This window comes from Ictidomys tridecemlineatus, chromosome 11, assembly GCF_052094955.1.
Source record: "Ictidomys tridecemlineatus isolate mIctTri1 chromosome 11, mIctTri1.hap1, whole genome shotgun sequence".
NCBI lineage: Eukaryota > Metazoa > Chordata > Mammalia > Rodentia > Sciuridae > Ictidomys > Ictidomys tridecemlineatus.
Genome location: NC_135487.1, coordinates 72841664 through 72861746, shown reverse-complemented (window position 1 = coordinate 72861746; position 20083 = coordinate 72841664). Strand labels below are relative to the sequence as shown.

At 32.2% G+C, this 20083-nt stretch overlaps 1 pseudogene across 1 annotated transcript in view; it reads left to right on the top strand.

The window, feature by feature from the left end:
* The window catches only part of LOC120890860 (glycogen debranching enzyme-like), a 50566-nt pseudogene that overhangs the window by 14488 nt on the left and 15995 nt on the right, over positions 1 to 20083 (top strand). Inside the window, exons 5-19 of the transcript XR_013427893.1 lie at positions 337 to 518; positions 681 to 792; positions 4458 to 4581; positions 4883 to 4982; positions 5071 to 5171; positions 6519 to 6658; positions 7516 to 7703; positions 9749 to 9872; positions 10478 to 10620; positions 11131 to 11286; positions 11401 to 11551; positions 12992 to 13116; positions 13206 to 13318; positions 13431 to 13565; positions 16649 to 16779. The product of XR_013427893.1 is annotated as a glycogen debranching enzyme-like (transcript). The remainder of the gene's footprint in view (positions 1 to 336; positions 519 to 680; positions 793 to 4457; positions 4582 to 4882; positions 4983 to 5070; positions 5172 to 6518; positions 6659 to 7515; positions 7704 to 9748; positions 9873 to 10477; positions 10621 to 11130; positions 11287 to 11400; positions 11552 to 12991; positions 13117 to 13205; positions 13319 to 13430; positions 13566 to 16648; positions 16780 to 20083) is intronic.

The following is a 20083-nucleotide window of genomic DNA, read 5'->3' as shown; positions in this document are numbered from 1 at the left end:
AAATTAGCAATTTCTCAATCTCATAAAAACAACATATTTTACCCTTTAGGATTAGCTGTGCAAAGATGTTACTTGTGAAAGAACTAATTTTTCATCCTTCGTATTTTCCTAAGCAATATTTAAGTTAAAAAACAAGTGTATGAGAAGATACCAAAACCAAAGTTTTTTTTTTCATAAAACAGAATCAGTATAAAATATCGATATCTAAATTTAAAAGGAAGTGAGTGGTAGATGTTGATATTTCATCTTTAAACTTAACATAGATACCATTTTCAATTTAATTATAAGATATGAGAGTTTTTTTGTTCAAATTTATTTGTTTTTATTTTTTTTAAGCTGCTAATAGTAAATGGATCCAGGAACATCCAGAATCTGCATATAATCTTGTGAATTCTCCACACTTAAAACCTGCCTGGGTCTTAGACGGAGCACTCTGGCATTTTTCCTGTGATGTTGCAGAAGGGAAATACAAAGAAAAAGGAATACCTGCTTTGATTGAAAATGATCAACACATGAATGTAAGTATTTATACAGTAATACCACACTAAATCAAAATAACAAAATTTCTTAAGTACAAATTGAAAATATAGCTGAAAATTATTTATAATCAGTATTTTAATATGTTAAACAATATTTGGTGAAGTATTTAAAAATATGTTTTAACTGTTAAAATTTTTCAGTGTATTTGAAAAATAATTTGGGAGGATATTTTTCCAAAGATCCAACTCTGGGAATTTTTCCAAGTAGATGTTCACAAAGCAGTTGAACAATTTAGAAGACTTCTAACACAAGGTAAATAGATGCAGTAGATTGTTCCTATCAATTTTAAGAAATTTAATATTACTTTTAAAATGATAACTCCTTTTTTTCTTGGTTAATATTCATTAAATCTGTTGTTTTGATACAATATTTTTGTTATTTTTGGTATTTGAAAACTGATTCTGGAAGCTGAAACATCTAAAGGGCATGCTCTAATAATAAAACCAATTTTTATTTTATTGTTGGCAGAATGCTCAGAATATAGTCAAACTCAGCATATATTTGTTAAAAGCATGAATGGTAATTAGGTAGAGCAGGTTACTTCAGCTGAGAAAGGCTTGAACAAGGCTTTGAAATTGAGAAATGTGAATCTTCTGCTGTCTAAGGTAAGAATCTTAACTATGCAAGAGGGACTTCCAATGGATGGTGTTCACCACAAACACCCTCCTTACAACTCGTGAGACTGAAGCTAGATATTAGCTAATAATAAAAGGTAAAGAAGTAAATATTCAGTTAAGGATGTAACTAATCTAGTTAACAAAATAAGAGGAAAAAACATACTCAAAGAGAACTTGAGGTTTTTAGGAGACAAATTGGAAAGGATTATGAAGAAAGTATCTGTAAGTAGTATGGGACAGCCCGGGAGGGAGGATTCGGGACCCGGGAGGGGTTCTTTTAAAACAGGAAATTTTCTTCCTTGTCCAGAGACCAAAACTAGAATAGGACCCAAATATACTGCCTTTGAAGTAGAAATGAGTTTGCCTTTACATTTAAGAACTCAGTTAGATTCAGGCATCAACTTTTACAAGTATGTATCACCTTAATACAGGAACTTTTAGTCCTAATTTTGCTTCGTATTTCATTCACCAAAAATTTCTCTCTCCTTTAATATTTATAAGTAGTATCATTTATATGTAATACATGTGCTCATTATAAAGAGAAAAAGCCCCAAATAGTTCAAAATATAATAAAATACAATATGCAACTTCCCCTCCTACAAAACATACTTTGAGGGAACTACCAAGTAATAGTTTCTGTGTTTCCTTTCAGATTATTTTTGAAAGAAATTCAGATTTTACATGTGGTTTTACATAATTCTCTCTGTAAACTATATATATACTCATTTTATATTTGTATATATGTTACATACATTAAACTAAAGCATGGACTATTTAATTTGTTCATTAGTTGACAATATGAATTTATTATAGTTATTTCTCTTAACTCCCAAGTAGCAATACACTGTTTTAATGTACTTTAACTGGTTGGGATTGTGGCTCAGTGGTAGAGTGCTTGCCTAGCACGTGTGAGGCACTGGGTTCCATTCTCAGCACCACATAAAAAAATAGGTAGATAGATAAATAAATAAACAAACAAATAGACAAACAAATGTTTAAAAATAAAAAGAGTACTTTAACTAGCTTTTTTTCCCAATTTTTTTGTAATTCTTTCATTCAGTGCATTTTTATTGATCCACCTACTGTGTGCTGGACACTCAGGCATGAGTATTCAGTGGCAAACATAGCAAGAACCTTGTCCTAGTGGAACTTATATTCTTATAAGCAGTACTATCTAAAATATACCCTGTATATGTATGTTTATTTGCTATATAAGTAGATCTACAGGATAAATATTTATATGTAAAAGAAGTAGATCAAAGGATATGCAAATTTCAAATACAATAGATACCATAAAATTGCTTTTTTAAAATTATACCTACTCACATGTTTTGAAAAACTCTCACCAACATGTGATACCAATAATCTTTAAAATCTTTTTTCAATCAGGCAAATCATCTTGGTATGTATGGTTAAATCTCTTGTCTTAGTTGATATTTCTTTTTATGTTAATGAAGTATCTTTTCACATGTTAATTAGCCACTTACATTTCTTGCATTAATTGTGTGTTAGTATTTCTTCCCATTTTTTATTGGACTGTTTGTCCTTTTCAAATTGATTCATTATTATTGATGGTTCCTTATTATATAGGTTTTAAATATATTCTCTTAGTATGCTGTTGATCTTTTAACTATTGCTTATGGTGCTGTTTATTTTCAATGTAGTCAGTCTTTTCTTTTATGGCTTTTCACATCATGTTTAGAAAAGGCTTTTCATAAACATACTGTTTTTTCTAATAATATTATCCATATTTTTCCAATAAAATATTTTATGAAGCTACAATTTATGTGTATCACATGAAAAAGGTATTTAGCTTTATTTTTAAAATGTTGTTAAATTGATAATCCATAATTTTACACTGATTTGAAATACAACCATAATACTTCTTAGTGTATAGCCATATCCTAAATATACTTTAGGCTTTTATCTGTGTTTTCCATTTATCTGCCTTCAATTCTACCAATACTAAAAACTATTCATTGATACTACTGGTATAGATTTGTTTTTTTCTTTCTCAAGCATTTTTTAGCAGTTTTACTCTTCCAGATGAACCTTAGAAACTGAGTTTTGAGAATCTGTTTTATTTTATTGCTTGTGTTTTTGTAAGCCATTTCAAGGTCTCTTTAGAATAAAACAAGGACAAATTAATTAATTCAAGGGAAATTAAGCCTAGCATATAACAAAGGAAAAAGCCCACAAATGCTTTATTTATAAAGAAACAGGCCAAAGGAATTTATTGTGAGGAAGGGTTCTTCAAAGGAAAACAAGAAGCAGGAGGCTGTGGGGGAAGTTGGCCTAATTGGTGACTTACCACTTGCCCAGTAATTCTTCCTCCTGGAGGCAGCTGGCACCTCAAGACTAGTTGGGGCACTGGTATCTCTCTCCATCTCCTGGGAGTTGTGTTTGAACCTGGGGCTGTTTCACCCAATAAATTCCTCAGTATAACAGAATTCTCTCTGAGTCAGACATCTACAAAAGCAATGGAGTGGTCTCAGATCAGTGAAACTGCACCAAGTGTTCTCCAAAGGGCCTACCTCCATTTAGAGTTGGTTCAGATGTGCCCACTGTTCATTCCCGCCTTCCATCACAAGTACTTCTTTCAGAGAAAGCAAAGAAAGTCAAGTTTTTAATAAGATTTACTTTAGAATTGGAAGTAATCTTTGAGGAAACACAACTCCTGAGGTTAGACTATTTGGTAGCACTTGAGAAGAAAATGCTACTACCAAAGTCCAGATGTCCTAAAATTTAATAAGTAGGGCTGAAGGAGTTGAGTATTTCCTGGCACTCATAACGCCTTGAATTTGATTCCCAGCAGTGTTAAAAAAGAAGAAGCAATAGTAGTAGTGGACATTGACTGAGAGCAAAAAAGTGGGGCTTGAGTTGAACTGATAACAATCCCTATGTTTGTTTGTTTTTTGTTTTATAATGATATTTTTGTCTCTGTGTGTTACCCCCACCCACTGTGTGTATGTGTATGGTATGTGGTATGGAGATGATAAGCAGGAGGATGGAGGGGTAGGAAGATGGTTATGAAATTAATATTTGTTTTATTTTCTATGAAATAATTGTATATTTAAAATTTGAAATCAGGGGCTGGGTTTGTGGCTCAGCGGTAGAGCATTCACCTAGCACATGCGAGGCCCTGGGTTTGACCCTCAGCACCACATAAAAATAGATAAAATAAAGGTATTGTGTACAACTATAACTAAAAAATAAATATTTAAAAAAATTTAAAATCAGTGACAGTTATAATCTCCCTGTGAATATTTGCATTTAAGCACTCATCTTTTCTTCTTTCAGGAAATAGGAGAGTAACCAAGTCTGATCCGAAGCAGCATCTGAAGATTATTCAGGATCCTGAGTACAGACGGCTTGGCTGCACTGTGGATATGAACATTGCACTAGCGACTTTTATACCACATGAGTATGTTATTTGTTTTCTTTGTGAAATCAATACTGTTACTTCTTATAAACCATTATGGCTAGTATAATTTTCAAAGAGCTTATTGAAATCCTTCATATGAAATGAAATAGGCACCATAATTCTACTTCAGCACATGACATATTCATGTTTTTTATATGTGCCAGGTCATATTCCTGTGCATGTATGTAACAGTCTTTACTGTTGGAAAAGTTTTTCAGTCATAATAAGATTCTGATGATTAAGATTTCTATGACCCTTGTAAAAAACGTTAAATAGGTTTGTATTGCTTTATCTGCTCTAGTGATGGGCCAGCTGCGATTGAAGAATGCTGTAATTGGTTCCTTAATAGAATTGATGAATTGAATTCAGAGAAGCATCAACTCATGAATTTTCATCAGGAACAGGTTTTACCTATATTTATTGCTTTTCTTTGAGTCTTTAAACTATTTTTTTATTGTTGATGATGATGCAATATAATTTAATGTTTTCCAAGCAGTTAATTGCCTTTTGGGAAATGTGTTTTATGAACGACTGGCTGGCCATGGTCCTAAAATGGGACCTGTCACTAGAAGATGTCCTTTAGTTACCAGGTATTCCATTTTCTTTTCTTTTCGTGAACGATTAAAAACTAAAATTTGTTTTTAACTGTGAATTAACCTAAATGTTTCCTTTAAAGCACAACTTCAGTACATTTCTTAAACTACGGGAGTTTTGATTTGGAATTAGGCTTAATTGTGTTAGGCAAATCTTTAGTTAGAAAAATGATCATCCATATGAACATTTTTATAGTTGTTGTTATTTACATTAATGTTTCTGGAGGTGTGCATACTTAGTGTCTGTTTTCTGTTGTGGTAACAAAATACCTGATGTTGGGTAATTCATAAGAAACAAGGTTTAGGGACTGGGTTGTGGCTCAGTGGTAGAGTCTAGCACGTGTGGGGCCCTGGATTCAATCCTTAACACCACATAAAAATAAATAAATAAAATAGTTGTGTAGTTGTGTCCAACTACAACTAAAAAATAAATATTAAAAAAAGAAGCAAGATTTAGTTTTGTTCAAGGTTTTGGAGACTTGAGAAGTCTAAGAGTGTGACAACAGCATTTACTCAGCTTCTGGTAAGGGCCTCCAGCTGCCTCAACTCATGATAGGAAAGGGAAGGGCAAGTGAACACATATGAAAGAGACAAAGCAGGAGGGGCAGTCTTACTTTTAACAGCCCACTCTCTTGATAACTAATCCAGTCCCTTGTGTAAGTTCCTTCCACAAGAAAGGCATTAATTCATTCATGAGGGCTCCACTCATATGACCAAGTACTAAAACTAATGCCCATCTTCTAACACTCTCACATTAAGAAATTAAGATTCCAGCACATGAACTTTTGGGAGACACACTCAAACCATAGCAGTTAGTGATAAATACAGTGTTAATCAAATTGAGCAAGCATTTAGATCCTTATTTTCTCCTCCTCCTCTTTTTTTTTTTTTTTTCAACTTTTGACAGTGCTGGGGATTGGGCCCAGGGGCTCCACAAGCCATCTACATTGAGCTATACCCCAACCCCATAGTTTTTTACTTTATAGGTAAAATGTAACAAATTGGGCAACTAGCAGATAGTAAAAGCCTTTGAGAAGTAGCATCAATATCTCAATTGTTTTCTTGTGATTTTAAGAGAGATTTAAAAAATTCCTTAAAATGTTAGCATTATATATGCTACAATGTTAACTCCATTTGTCAGATCCTATTAGATTTACTGCCATTTGGGGAGGTAAATAATGTTTATTGATTTTTCACCTATATTGAAGTTTTTTCCTGTAAATGGTGTCATACTAATTTTATTTATTATACTCATAAGGAAAGTTTAATTTTTAATGTTGCTAATTCAGATTCTCTCCAAGCAGTTTCTCTGTGTGGATTTAATATTTAATTTTATCTCTATAGGTATTTTACTTTCCCATTTGAAGAAATGGCCTTATCTGCAGAAGAATCTATGATTCACCTTCCAAATAAAGCTTGTTTTTTCATGGCACATAATGGATGGGTGATAGGAGATGATCCTCTTCGAAACTTTGCTGAACCAGGTACATCACTTTTGACTTCTCAATGGATAGGGAAAAAATTTCATAGAAAGTTCAATATGATCTGTTTTTTTGATTTGTTTCCCCACTAGGCTAGAGGTTTTTAAACTATTTCACCAATTTGAGAGAGAAGAAAAAGAGGTAGAACTTTGAAACTAATGCTGTTATAATTACATCTACATAAGAGAGATTTTCAACCACTGGCCAGAGAGGTATTAAGGTATTTGAAAGGCAGTTATACCAGAAACTAATTTTTTTTTAGGTTCCCCTCACTTACTCTAGCATCTTGTTTTCAACAACCATGTTATTGCCAGGAAGCATTTTATAGGAAACACCTTGACGTGTATTTTGTCAACAGTTTAGAATTAGTAGTTTATTATTGTAACCTTAGAATTGATTCAGAAATCTTATATGCTGTTATGTAAGAATATGACCTTGGGCATAAGTATTTCTACCCTTTCTTTCCTAACCATTCTAAATGAAAAAGAGAAATTCTTCTATATGCCATGAATTTAATATAACCTCTTGCCAAAATTGAGTAGCAAGTTGGAGATGGAGCCTTAAAATGTTTTGGTAGAACTCTAGTTCTAAGAGTCTATGATAATACTATCACTATTTTTCCTCAGGAAATAACTTGGAATTTTGAAATTGAGCTCAGACTTTTAGAAGAGAGTATAAGGTGTAATTTTTGCCACATATATATCAGATAGAAAACTTTGTCCTATATCATTTTAGATATGATTTTATCCAATATATCATTTATGGTAGAAATAATGCAGTTTTAAAATGGTATAGTTCCTTGAAGTAAATGTTTTTATTCTATTTCTTAAGCCATTGAAAACAAACTTCTTTTTTAACAGGTTCAGATGTTTATTTAAGAAGAGAACTGATTTGTTGGGGAGACAGTGTTAAATTATGCTATGGAAATAAACCAGAGGACTGCCCTTATCTCTGGGCACATATGAAAAAATATACCGAAATAACTGCAACTTATTTCCAGGGAGTGCGTCTTGATAACTGCCATTCAACACCTTTTCATGTAGCTGAGGTATAGAAAAACAATTCATCCACATTAAGCAAAGATATTCAACATTTCTTCCCAGCTTTCCTCAAGTAGACTATACAGACTAGCCATTTCACTCGGCTAGTTGAACACGAGCATTGATTTGGCATTGAATTATATTTTTGTATAATTTGAATAATTCTAACAATCTTTAAATGCAATTGTTAAGGAATACTGGGTTATAAAATGTTTAGCAAGTTAATTTTTAAATTTTAATTCAGGAAGAATTCAGGAAGAGCGATCATATTTGTCAGTAATTCCATTTTTATCAAATATTTATGAGAACAAAAATGTAAATAAAACTATTGTCTATTCCTCTTTTGGGCTTTTTAAAGCAGCTTTTGAATAATGCCAATATTTATAATATTATCTTCTACCTAATACAACTTTGTAAATAAATACTTATAATTTTAATCTTGCTAATAAGATCCTTGATAGCTTCCTAGCAACAATTTTTTTGGAAATATGTGCTTATCTGAAAAATACCTATTTCAATAATTTTCTATAATATATATGTCTCAAGTCCTGTGATGAAAAATTGATTTGATTTTTGAGAGATTTAGTAAACATTAATTAAGTAAACATGAAATAAGAACATTGGCTGATAGAACATTATTTACCTCCCCAAATGGCAGCTCTTTGTCTTCATATTGTGCTTTAACAATAACAAAAAAATATATACATACATGTACACACACAAATATATACTTATAACATTATGGCACAACTAAATGTTAAAGCTAACTTAATTCACTTAATTTTAAGCTATAAAATCCTCTAGGATTGTGCTTGTTAGGATTCTAGGTATTTTGTTATCTTTTATGTAAGGATATGTTAAAACATTTTTGGAACCAATCTAATTTTTTTATTATAAGCTACTATTTTCTGATTCTGTGTAGCATCAATGTAGATCATAAATCTCAGAGGTAGAAATTGTAAGGAGTTTAATCAATTTTGTCCTATAATTCCAGATATGGAATTCATATAAAAACTTAAATAGAGTATACAACATAAATACATATTATGTAATATGATTAATTATATGATAATATAAATTTGATTAATATATGTAAACTGTAGATTATGATTTTTTTTTAAAAAAAAAAGAAGGGAGAGAGAGAGAGTTTTTTTTTTAATATTTATTTTTTAGTTATTGGCGGACGCAACACCTCTGTTTGTATGTGGTACTGAGGACCGAACCCGGGCCGCACACATGCCAGGCGAGCGCCCTACCACTTGAGCCACATCCCCAGCCTAGATTATATTTTTTTACCTGTTTTAATGTACCTATGTCAATTTCATTGGAATATTTACAGAATTGAAAATGGGACTCAGTGGCTTAAGAGTTTGTTATCTGCAGGCTTCAATTTGGTCATTGAGACCTAAATTTTACAATAGCTAAATAATTCACCAGAAAGGAATTTATCATTAATTACTTAGGAAACCATCTGGAAATTAACAGTCTGACTAGATATTAAAAACAAACAAATAAGGGCTGGGGTTGTGACTCACCTAGCACGTGCAAGGCCCTGGGTTCGATCCTCAGCACCACATAAAAGTAAATAAAATAAAGGTATTGTGTCCAACTACAAACTAAAATATACATATAAATAAAATATATATATATTTTATATATTTTATATATATTTTATATATATATATACATATATGTATATATATAAACAAAACAAGAAGCAGGGAGAAATACTTGCAGAATTGCAGTGATACAGGTTACATTTTATAAAAGCACCAACATTTTTTTTCTTTTCTCCTTGTGTCCCTATCTCTGCAAAATCTAAACTTCTTTTTAACTGCTTTACTCTACATATTCTCATATTCCCTATGTTTGTTGGTTGTGTTTGTTGTTTTGTCACATTTGTACATCAAACTTCATTTGGAATTCTTTCTGAATTTTCATTTTGTCTTACCATATGTATCTTCTTGTGTTAAACCCATGCCTAGTCTTGTCTCCTCCCTTCCTACCTGTCTCACTTTTCTCTCTTTTACATGTGTGACTGTGCTTTTTTCAGTACGTGTTGGATGCTGCTCGGAAATTACAACCCAATTTATATGTAGTAGCTGAACTGTTCACGGGAAACAAAGAACTGGACAATATCTTTGTTACTAGACTGGGCATTAGTTCCTTAATAAGAGGTAGGCTTGTTGAAGTGTCTTTCCCATTTAAAACTTCAGCTTTTGTTTAAGTGTACTAAAAGACATTTAGTAGTTTTTTAATGTAATTCTTAATAATTTTCAATACAATTAATATTCTTTTGGATAGTCTATGTGAGAGTTTCCAATCTAACTCAATCTATTTTTATCAGTAAATATTTCTACTTTGGGGTAAACGATCTCATTTCAAATCACAAGGTTGGCAGGATGATCTAATGGCTCACAATCAAAACCATTTTTTGTTGTTAAAAATATACAAATCTGTTCTTCATTTTCTACCTGGCTATATGATATAATCTTTAGATTTTTTTCCTATAGATTTTTGTATAGCTAACATCTCAATAAACACCTGAGGTTTCCTTTTTTCTATCTGAGCCATCTCTCCCCCTAAGTTATAAAAGACTGCTTTGGTCACTTAAACTAGTAGACATTTAGTAATTATCATTAATTACTTAGGAAATTGCTTAAAGAAGTTTTATTTTTGATTATACTGATGTGTTCTTTATTTTAAAAATCAATTGTGAAATTTCACCTTTTCTTGGACATAAGTAATAGAGATTGTTAAAATGTTCTGTAATGCTCTGCAGAGGCAATGAGTGCATATAATAGTCATGAAGAGGGAGGAGAACCTGTCGGATCTTTTGTTCAGCCCTGCTTGAGACCCTTAATGCTAGCTATTGCACATGCTCTGTTTATGGATATTACCCATGATAACGAGTGTCCTATTGTGGTAAGCATCATTCCATTTCTTGTATTTACTTATTTTGCTAGATATTTTGATATTTACTTATCTGATATTTTGTGGCATGAATATCCACATACTTCAAAATAGTATCTTCGGTTTAAAAGCAATTATAGCTTATGGTTTTAAAGATGTTCTTTTGTTGTAGAACAAATTAATGTATCTTATAGAATGTATTTGTGTAATTATTTTTTATTTCATTATGATACAGAATTTTACTTCTTTATTTTATTATGATACAGTGCTTTTCCTTTGAAAGAAAGTATATTTTGCTTTTTAATTGTTTCCTAGCATAGATCAGCCTATGATGCTCTCCCAAATACCACAATTGTTTCTATGGCATGTTGTGCTAGTGGAAGTCCACGAGGCTATGACGAACTAGTACCCCATCAGGCTTGTTTATGTGTTGTCTTTTAAAATTCATATGATTAGCATTTTTATCAAAAAACTCTCATTGTAATTAAAATGTATACATGGCCAAGTTTTACCTTTCTCCAGATATCAGTGGTTTCTGAAGAACGGTTTTATACTAAGTGGAATCCTGGAGCATCCCCATCAAATACCGGTGATGTCAATTTCCAAAGTGGAATTATTGCAGCCAGGCATGCTATCAATAAACTTCATCAAGAGCTTGGAGCCAAGGGCTTTATTCAGGCAAGAGACCAAGTTTCCTAAATGTCTTTCTGAAAGTTTACAGGGGAAGACTTATCAGTTTGAGCACTCATTTCCAATTTGAGTGCTAATTAAGTGCTTTTTTTCACTTCTCAGGTGTATGTGGATCAGGTTGATGAAGATATAGTGTCCGTAACCAGACATTCACCGGGTATCCATCAGTCTGTTGTGGCTGTATCTAGAACTGCTTTCAGGAATCCCAAAACTTCATTTTAAAGCAAGGAAGTGCCTCAAATGTGTGTCCCCGGTAATGTAATCTAAAAATTGTTATTGTAATTATATCATTATATTAAATTATACTATAATGCCATATACATCATTATTATATGTTCTATATAACAAATGTAAGTGTGAATGTAGTTAAACAGAGGAATTACAAATTTTGGATAACTTACATTTTTATTGCATGGAACAAAATCTGGGGAGAAATACACTCAAATATTAACCTTTTTTTAAATTTTAAAATGTTTTGTTTACATCTTAATACATTCTGTTTTCCCTTAATATGTATATAATGAACATTTATTTATCTTATACTCTGACATAGATAAATATTTCTTTTTATATGTGTGACATACATTTATATATGTGTGTATAAGTATGTATTGCATTTGCACACATACACATATATAAACAAAAATGGAAAATAGTCTAACGTGATACTTAAGATTCCTTGCAATCCATCCTCATCTACTATCCTACCCTGCATTACTCTACTGTTTCAGCCAAATAGATGTTTTCACTGTTTCCCAAGAAGTCTTATTCCTATCTGTATATGATTTATATCCTTCAAGGACTAAAGTTCCACCTCTTTGAAAAACCTATACATACTCAGTGATTTTTCTTTCTAAACATATAACAATCATATTCTAAGTCTCTCTTTTGATACTTAATTATAAACTATATCCCTGAGATATGTTCTTATTTCTATTCTTTTTTCTAGATAAGTATATTTTATTTTCTTGTTATTACAGATAGTATATGATAGCATAGCATGATTCTGTGTAAGCAGCAACAGTACGACTTTGGAGAGTCTCATAAAAATAATCACATTCTATAGGTGTTCATTGCTGGTGCTAAATATGTATAATTCCAATCTTTAAATATTATCAACCTGAATAGTTTTAGTGTTAAATATTCCTTACTTTCCTTAACTGTTAAATTTATATTCAGTAATCTCATTGAATCTTTACTAATATTCATAGATTTTTGTGTTTATTTTCTATTTTTTTTTTAGTTGTCAATGGATACGATGATTTTATTTTATTTATTTATTTTTATGTGGTGCTGAGGATTGATCCCAGTGCCTCACATGTGCTAGGTGAGCACTCTACCTTTGAGCCACAACCTCAGCCCTGTTTTCTATTTTTGATGCTGGGGATTGAACCCAGGGCCTCCTGCATGCTTAGCACATGCTCTACTACTGACCAGTGCTCCCAGCCCCATCCCTTCATAGTTACTTTTACAGAACTCCATCACTATACAGTATTATCTCAGGTTTTGTTTTGATCAGTAATGATTCTTAAAACATTTCCATCAGTTAATTCTACAAATTGTGATTTTCAGTGTATTTCGTATTTTGTCATTCAGTTTTTAATAAAATTTACTATGGTTGGTAATATTCTTATTTAAATTTTGAATGAACATTAGGAACAATTTTTTTGTTAACTTTTTAATATATTTGTAGGCAAAATTGAAGAAGTAGTTCTTGAAGCTAGAACTATTGAGAGAAATACAAAACCTTATAAGAAGGATGAGAATTTAATCAATGGGCTACCAAATATCACAGTAGAAATTAGAGAACATATTCAGGTATTTGGATTTCACCTCTTTCTATTATGTTGAATATTTTAAGGTCATGAGAATTATTTGTTGAATGGATTTTCATAATTTTTTTCAAGCTTAATGAAAGTAAAATTGTTAAACAAGCTGGAGTTGCCACAAAAGGGCCCAATGAATATATTCAAGAAATAGAATTTGAAAACTTGTCTCCCGGAAGTGTTATAATATTCAGGTATGTAATTAGAGTTCAAATTATTGACTTTACTTATAGTTAAAACAATTTAACTGTAAACTTTGAATAAATCACTCCTAAAAATCAACCATTTTTTATTAACATCATTCAGAGTTAGTCTTGATCTACATGCACACGTTGCTGTTGGAATTCTTCGAAATCATCTGACACAGTTCAGTCCTCACTTTAAATCTGGGAGCCTTGTTGTTGACAACGCAGATCCTATATTAAAAATCCCCTTTGCTTCGTAAGTATGTCTTATTTTATAGATATTTAACATTTTAATAACTGGTGAGTTGTTGCTGTCTTGATTTAAACACGTTAAGGGTCCTCTCTGTCCATACTACTCAAAGTGTGGTGCAGGGACCAGCAGTGTCAGCATCAGCTGTTGTTATTATATTATCATTCATATGGGTATTCACAGGGGTGCTTTCTCATTCTTGTGCAGTCTTTCTTCAGATATAGATATGTACATGTCTACATAAACAGAGACAAACACAATATTTTATTGAACTGAGATTAGGTTCTATACATCACACTCCTTACTATATCATTTTTAAAAATTTTAACATATTATTCTATTATATGGCTATACCATGATTTATTCAATCATTTTCCATTTTGGACATCTAGAATGCTTCTAATTATTCCCTATTATTTATGTCTTTGTACATTCTTCTTGGAATAAATCTTTAATTATTCACTTTCTATCTGTTCCACTAATACTGAATAATATGGGTTTTGAAGCTTAGATGTAGGTTCAATTATAGTTTTATCACCATCAATATGATTTTAGACAAGTTATTAATAACTTTCTTCAGCTCAATCCTCATCTGGGAAAAAGGGCTTATAATAAATAGTATCTACCTTTTAGGTTTTGTAAGGATTAAATAGGGCAAATACAAACCACTTATAATAGAATGACTAGCACATAGAGGGCTTGATGTGTTTGCTCTCATTCTTACTAGGATAAGTTTCCAGAAATTAAATTTTGGGGTTAGATTGTATTATAAGATTGTGTCTTTCAGTCTATACTGCCAACTCTTCTCCAGGAAGATTGTACTAATGAGAATATTCAGCTCAGTGTTAGAGTGTCCATCCTTACCAATACTGAATATATATTATTGTAATGCAGTACATTAAAACTGAGTATAGACCCAGACTAGGTAAGAATTATTTTTTTTTGGATTCTTATTAGCTATAAGAAATAAGAATTAGTGCCTGTTAATGGAGAGTTGTGAGAATTATTCATATAAAACACATTGTGTTTAACACACAGTAAGTAATCATAAATGTTAGTTATTACTAATTAAATTGGTAAATATGAAGTATAAAATACTTTAAAATAACATCTCAACATATTAATTAAGTTTTTTGTCCATTTGTATTTATCTGGTGAAATGTCATTTTATGTATTAGCCCATTTTTCTTTGGTGTTAAATTTTTTGTTGTTTTATGAACACATTTATTATTGAAGAAATTAAGAAAGAATTAAGAAATTAAGATTTAAAGAATTAAGAAATTCAAACCGTTCTTACCAAAGTAGCTGCTAAAATAACAATCTGCAATAGATGTATGTTTCTGTAGAATGCTTATAAAAGCACATTCCCCCTTGAACCTACTCTGATTATTTCAGGGCAAGGGCAAGAAATCTGCCCTCTAAACAGCTTTCAGGGTTATTCTTGTGGAAGGAGTCCACTGGCTACATGTTGGAAAATAATGCCCTAAAGTGAAGTTGGTATTAAGTCTGCAAATGGTCAGTCTTGATTCATGAAATATAGCTGTGAGGAGAGAGGCTGAGATAGAGACAAAGCACAGCTCTAAGCCAAGACAGAACAAAAAGACAAAGAAGGATGTATGTTCAAGAGGACATATGTTCACATAAAATTGCAATTATGTAAAATGAAGTCTCCTGAGCAACCAGAAATACAGGAAAATACAACTCAGTTATATTCATCTGCAGTCAGTTTTACAGTCTCAGTGCTAATTGAATGAAGGGAAATTAAGGCCACGACACTTAGACTTTCCTCTGACCATGATCAAGAACTATCTTTTTTTCTGAGAAGATACTGGTTTCTTGAATGATGGAACTGAGGGGCCAGGAGAGAAATACAAAGGCAGAGACTGTTGTTTCTGAGGTGGTTAACTTTGACTTTTGATTATCCCTTTATTGGTCCTTTTGATAGATATTCTAAGTTTTTAAGATTAAACAGCATAAAAAGTTCTTTATGTCACACTTATCAGGGAAAAAACTAAGTCTAACTGAAAGAACTAAAAAATAGACTTTATAATATAAAGTATATAAAAAACCAAAAGTTCTTTGTATTCTACCACCCCACCCCCAGTACTAGAGATTGAATCCAGGGATGCTTTACCACTGAATCACATCCCCAGGCCTGTTTATTTTTTTATTTTGAGACAGGGTTTCACTAAGTTGCTTAGGGCCTTGCTAAATTTCTGAGTCTGGCCTTGAATTTGAGATCCTCTTGTATTGGCTTCCTCAGCCACTGGGATTGCAGGTGGGCGCCACCACAGCTGGCTCCATCATGCCTTTTTTTAAAAAAAAAAATTATTTATTTATTTATTTTACAGAAGAATATACATTTTGACGTATAGTACATAAATGGAGCACAGCGTCTCATTCCTCTGGCTGTACATGGTTCAGAGTCACTCCAGTAGTGTAATCATACATATATATAGGATAATAATGTCTGTCTCTTTCTACTGTCCTTCCCTTCCCCACAACCACACCTTTCCCCTGACTCCTTTGACTTCCCTGTACACAAACCAGTGTCCCTTCATTTTTCCCTATCCCCCACCCCACTATGGATCAGCATTCACTTATCAGAAAAAACATTCAGCTTTTGGTTTTGGGGGATTGGCTTATTTCACTTAGCACGATATTCTCTAGTTCCATCCATTTACCTGCCTATGTCATAATTTCAGTTTTCTTTAAGGCTGGGTAATGTTCTATTGTGTGTATGTATCATATTTTCTTCATCCTTTCCTTAGCTATTGAATTGAGCTGCTATAAACATTGATGTGGTTGCGTCACTGTAGTATGCTGATTTTAAGTCCTCCATCATGCTTTAATCAATAAAATTTGGTACTTTAATCAGGTACTTGGTTTTGGAGTATTATTGGTTGTAATTTAATTTCTAGCATCTTGATTACTATTTATAACATATATATGATGTTTATTTTAATACTAAGTTCCTAAAATGTACATTACTAACATACTTTATAATGCAGGTTTTATTCTTTTGCTTTTATTAAAAGCAAGTAAAAGTCAGTATATTTAACCATTTATCTTTGTTTTTCAATTCTTAGTATTGCCTCTAAATTAACTTTGACTGAGCTAAATCAGATACTTTACCGATGTGAATCAGAAGAACAGGAAGATGGTGGAGGTTGCTATGACATACCAAACTGGTCTTCCCTTAAATATGCAGGTCTTCAAGGTAAGCAAGTATAAGCCTTAAGTATAAGACTTAAGTATAAGAAATAAGTATATTTCTTTTACAGACATACAATGTCTTCTTTAAATAAATAGAAGTATGGACAGAGTGCAACTGCCTGGGTTCAAACTGTGACTCTGCTCCATACTCATTGACCTTTGGCAAGTAACATAATCTCTCTGTACCCCAGTTCCTGCCTCAGTAAGATGTGAATACATTGACTAATTCAGAAGGCTTCATGAGGAGTAAATAAAATCATTCAAGTAAAACACTATAACCAGGGTATAGCATAAGGTATTCACTCAGTAAATGCTACCTAGAATTACTGGTCCTCTGTCATTCGTTCAAATCATTTAGAATTCTTAAATATATTTTAACCTTAATTAATATTTTTTGACTTGGTTTATTATGTTCAAAAAGCAGAATATGTTTGTTTAGTCTCCAAAAGAAACTGAGTTATAAATATAACACATTCTTCTTCCTTCTTCATCTAATTGGACTAATTGGATTTTTGTTCTTATTGCATATTTGTTTCCTCCTATAAAGGAACTTACAGGGCTAGGGACATGGCTCAGTGGTAGAGTTCTTGTCTAGCATGCTGAAGGCCCTGGGTTTGATTCCCAGCATCTAAGAGAGGGAGTGGGGAACAAACTTATATTAGTATATTATGTAGTTAGAGTATTTATAAGATGGGTTATAGAAACCAAATATTAAACTATGAGTTAATATTAATCTGTCTGGTTGGTAATATTTTCCCAGATTTTTGTATAAGAAATTTGGTTTATCAAACCCATATTTATGGTTCATATATTTTCCCATTTGTCATGCCTCTTTTTTGACCTTTATTTCTTTGTCACTTAACCCTTCTTTAAGGACCAGTTTCATTTTTACACCTTCCATAAAGCCTTTCCTTTTATTTTTGTTTTTTTAACGTTTTGTTTTCATTGCAGTACCAGGGATTAAACCCAGGGATGCTCTTCCACTGAGCTGCATCCCCTGCCTTTTTTTATTGTTTAATCTTGAGACAGAGTTGCACTAAGTTGCCCAGGCTGGCCTTGAACTTGCAGTCCTCCAAACTCAGCCTCCCAAATTGCTGGGATTACAGGTGTGTACCGTCTTGCCCAGCTGAACTTTTACAAACTATCGCTTTGCTTTCTTCAGTAATTTCTTTGTTCTACAGACAGACACCCATTACCTTTATTTACTATACTTTCTGGAATATATTACCTTATTTTGGTACTTATAATTTTTTATGAATTTTCATCATTGTATTTAAGAAGCAGGCTCTAAAACTAGACCTAGGTTCCACTGAGTAGCTGCATAACCTTAGAGTAGTTAAACTCTGTATGGTTCAGTTTTCTCATTGAAAAATGTTGCTAATAATAGTATCTATCGCAAGGGATTGTTGATAGAATGAAGGGAGTTAATGCATTTAATACACTTAGACAATACGGAATTCATAATAAGCACTTAGGAAGTGTTTACTCTAAAATTCTACTAAGATTACAACTTGAGAAAGAAGAATGTAGCTTTTAATCTTTTTTGTGGTTCTTGTCTTCAGCTTTTATACCTCCTACTAAAGCAAGCACATAAGTTCTAGTAAATTTTTCTGAGACCTGTTGTACTTATTGGCAAAACAAAGTATTTTGTTCTATGAGTAGTAAGTAAGTGTATCTGTTAGTTGTTTTAAGCAGTTACCCTACTCCATTTTCACTCTAGCTGTTGTTCCTTCCTCCGCACTTAATTCCATCCCTTTGGTCACTATCAGATCTGTTTCCTGAAACACTGTTCCCATCATATTTCATTGTTCAACATTGGTACCAATATTTACTGAGCAACATTCACCTTTCACAAAAGTTTTAGGACATATGTAGAATGTTATTTTATACTGTCTTGCTTTCCAGATTTTTTGTATTTAAGCTTTATTTCCCAAATTGTCCTTCCCTTGAAGGAAAAACTTTATCTTAAATTTATTTATTTCTCAGAATATACCATATACACAGTTCATGGATTCATTAAATTCTAACTAAATTTAGTTGATATCACTGAAACCAAAATAACATTTTTAATAAGGTGGGAATGATTAATTTTTAATTTTAATTTTTATTGGTTCTTTTTAGTTATACATGACAGTAGAGTGTATTTTGATATAACTATATAAGCAGGGAATGTATTTTATTCTAATTAGGGCATCATTCTTGTGGATGTACACCTGGGTGGGATTCACAGTGGGGTATTCATACATATACACAGCAAAATTATGTAAGATTAATTCCATTACCTTTTCTTTTTCTATTCCCCCTCCCTTCCCTCCATTCCCCTTTGTCTAATCTGAACTTCTGTTTTCTCACCACCCCGCCTTATTGTGGGTTAGCTTCCACATATCAGTGAAAACTTTTGGTTTTTGAGGATTGGCTTATTTCCCTTAGCATGATAGTCTTCAGGTTCATCAATTACTGGCAAATGTCATCAAGGCTGAGTAATACTCCATTGTGTACATATACCACATTTTATTTTTATCCATTCATCTTTTGATGCGCACTGAAATTTCATTTCACTCCAGTGAGAATGGCAATTATCAAGAATCCAAGTAACAATAATAAATGTTGGGAAGGATATGGGGAAAAAGGTACACTTATACATTGTTGGTGGGACTACAAATTGGTGCAGTCACTCTGGAATACAGTATGGAGGGAGATTCCTTAGAAAACTAGGAATGGAACCACCATTTGACCCACTCCTTAGCATATATCCAAACAATTTAAAATCACATACTACAGTCATGCAGGCATTATAGCAGCATAATTCACAGTAGATAAGCTCTGATTATCTTGTTGAATGATAAAAGAAATGCAATTGTTCTTTCATTGAATAGCAGACTCTGCTATGTACACATAGACATTCTAATGCATCTATTTGAGACTTTTACCTAATAATTAATAATTTTGCCTAAATGAGAATTTGCCTAATATCTCACTTTGATAATTTGCTTACTTTGAAGTGCCTCCTCAGAGTCCCTCTAAAGCAAGCTTTATTCTTCTTATCACCATAGTTCTTGCTTTCTCTGAGACCAGTTCTGTGATTTTCTTAAATCTTGCCTGAATAATAATGAATTTACCACTTTTTAACATGGAAAGACACAGGATTATCAATTTTTTCTCCTTTATGCCTTAAAGCAAAAGTAAAAATGCCAATTGACTTTGAATATTATAAAATTTTAAAAAAGTAGACCAGTGCCACAAGTTATAACTTTTGGGAAGCTTTGTATGAATTGTGGCAGTAGTCTCCATCAACACACCTTTGCATC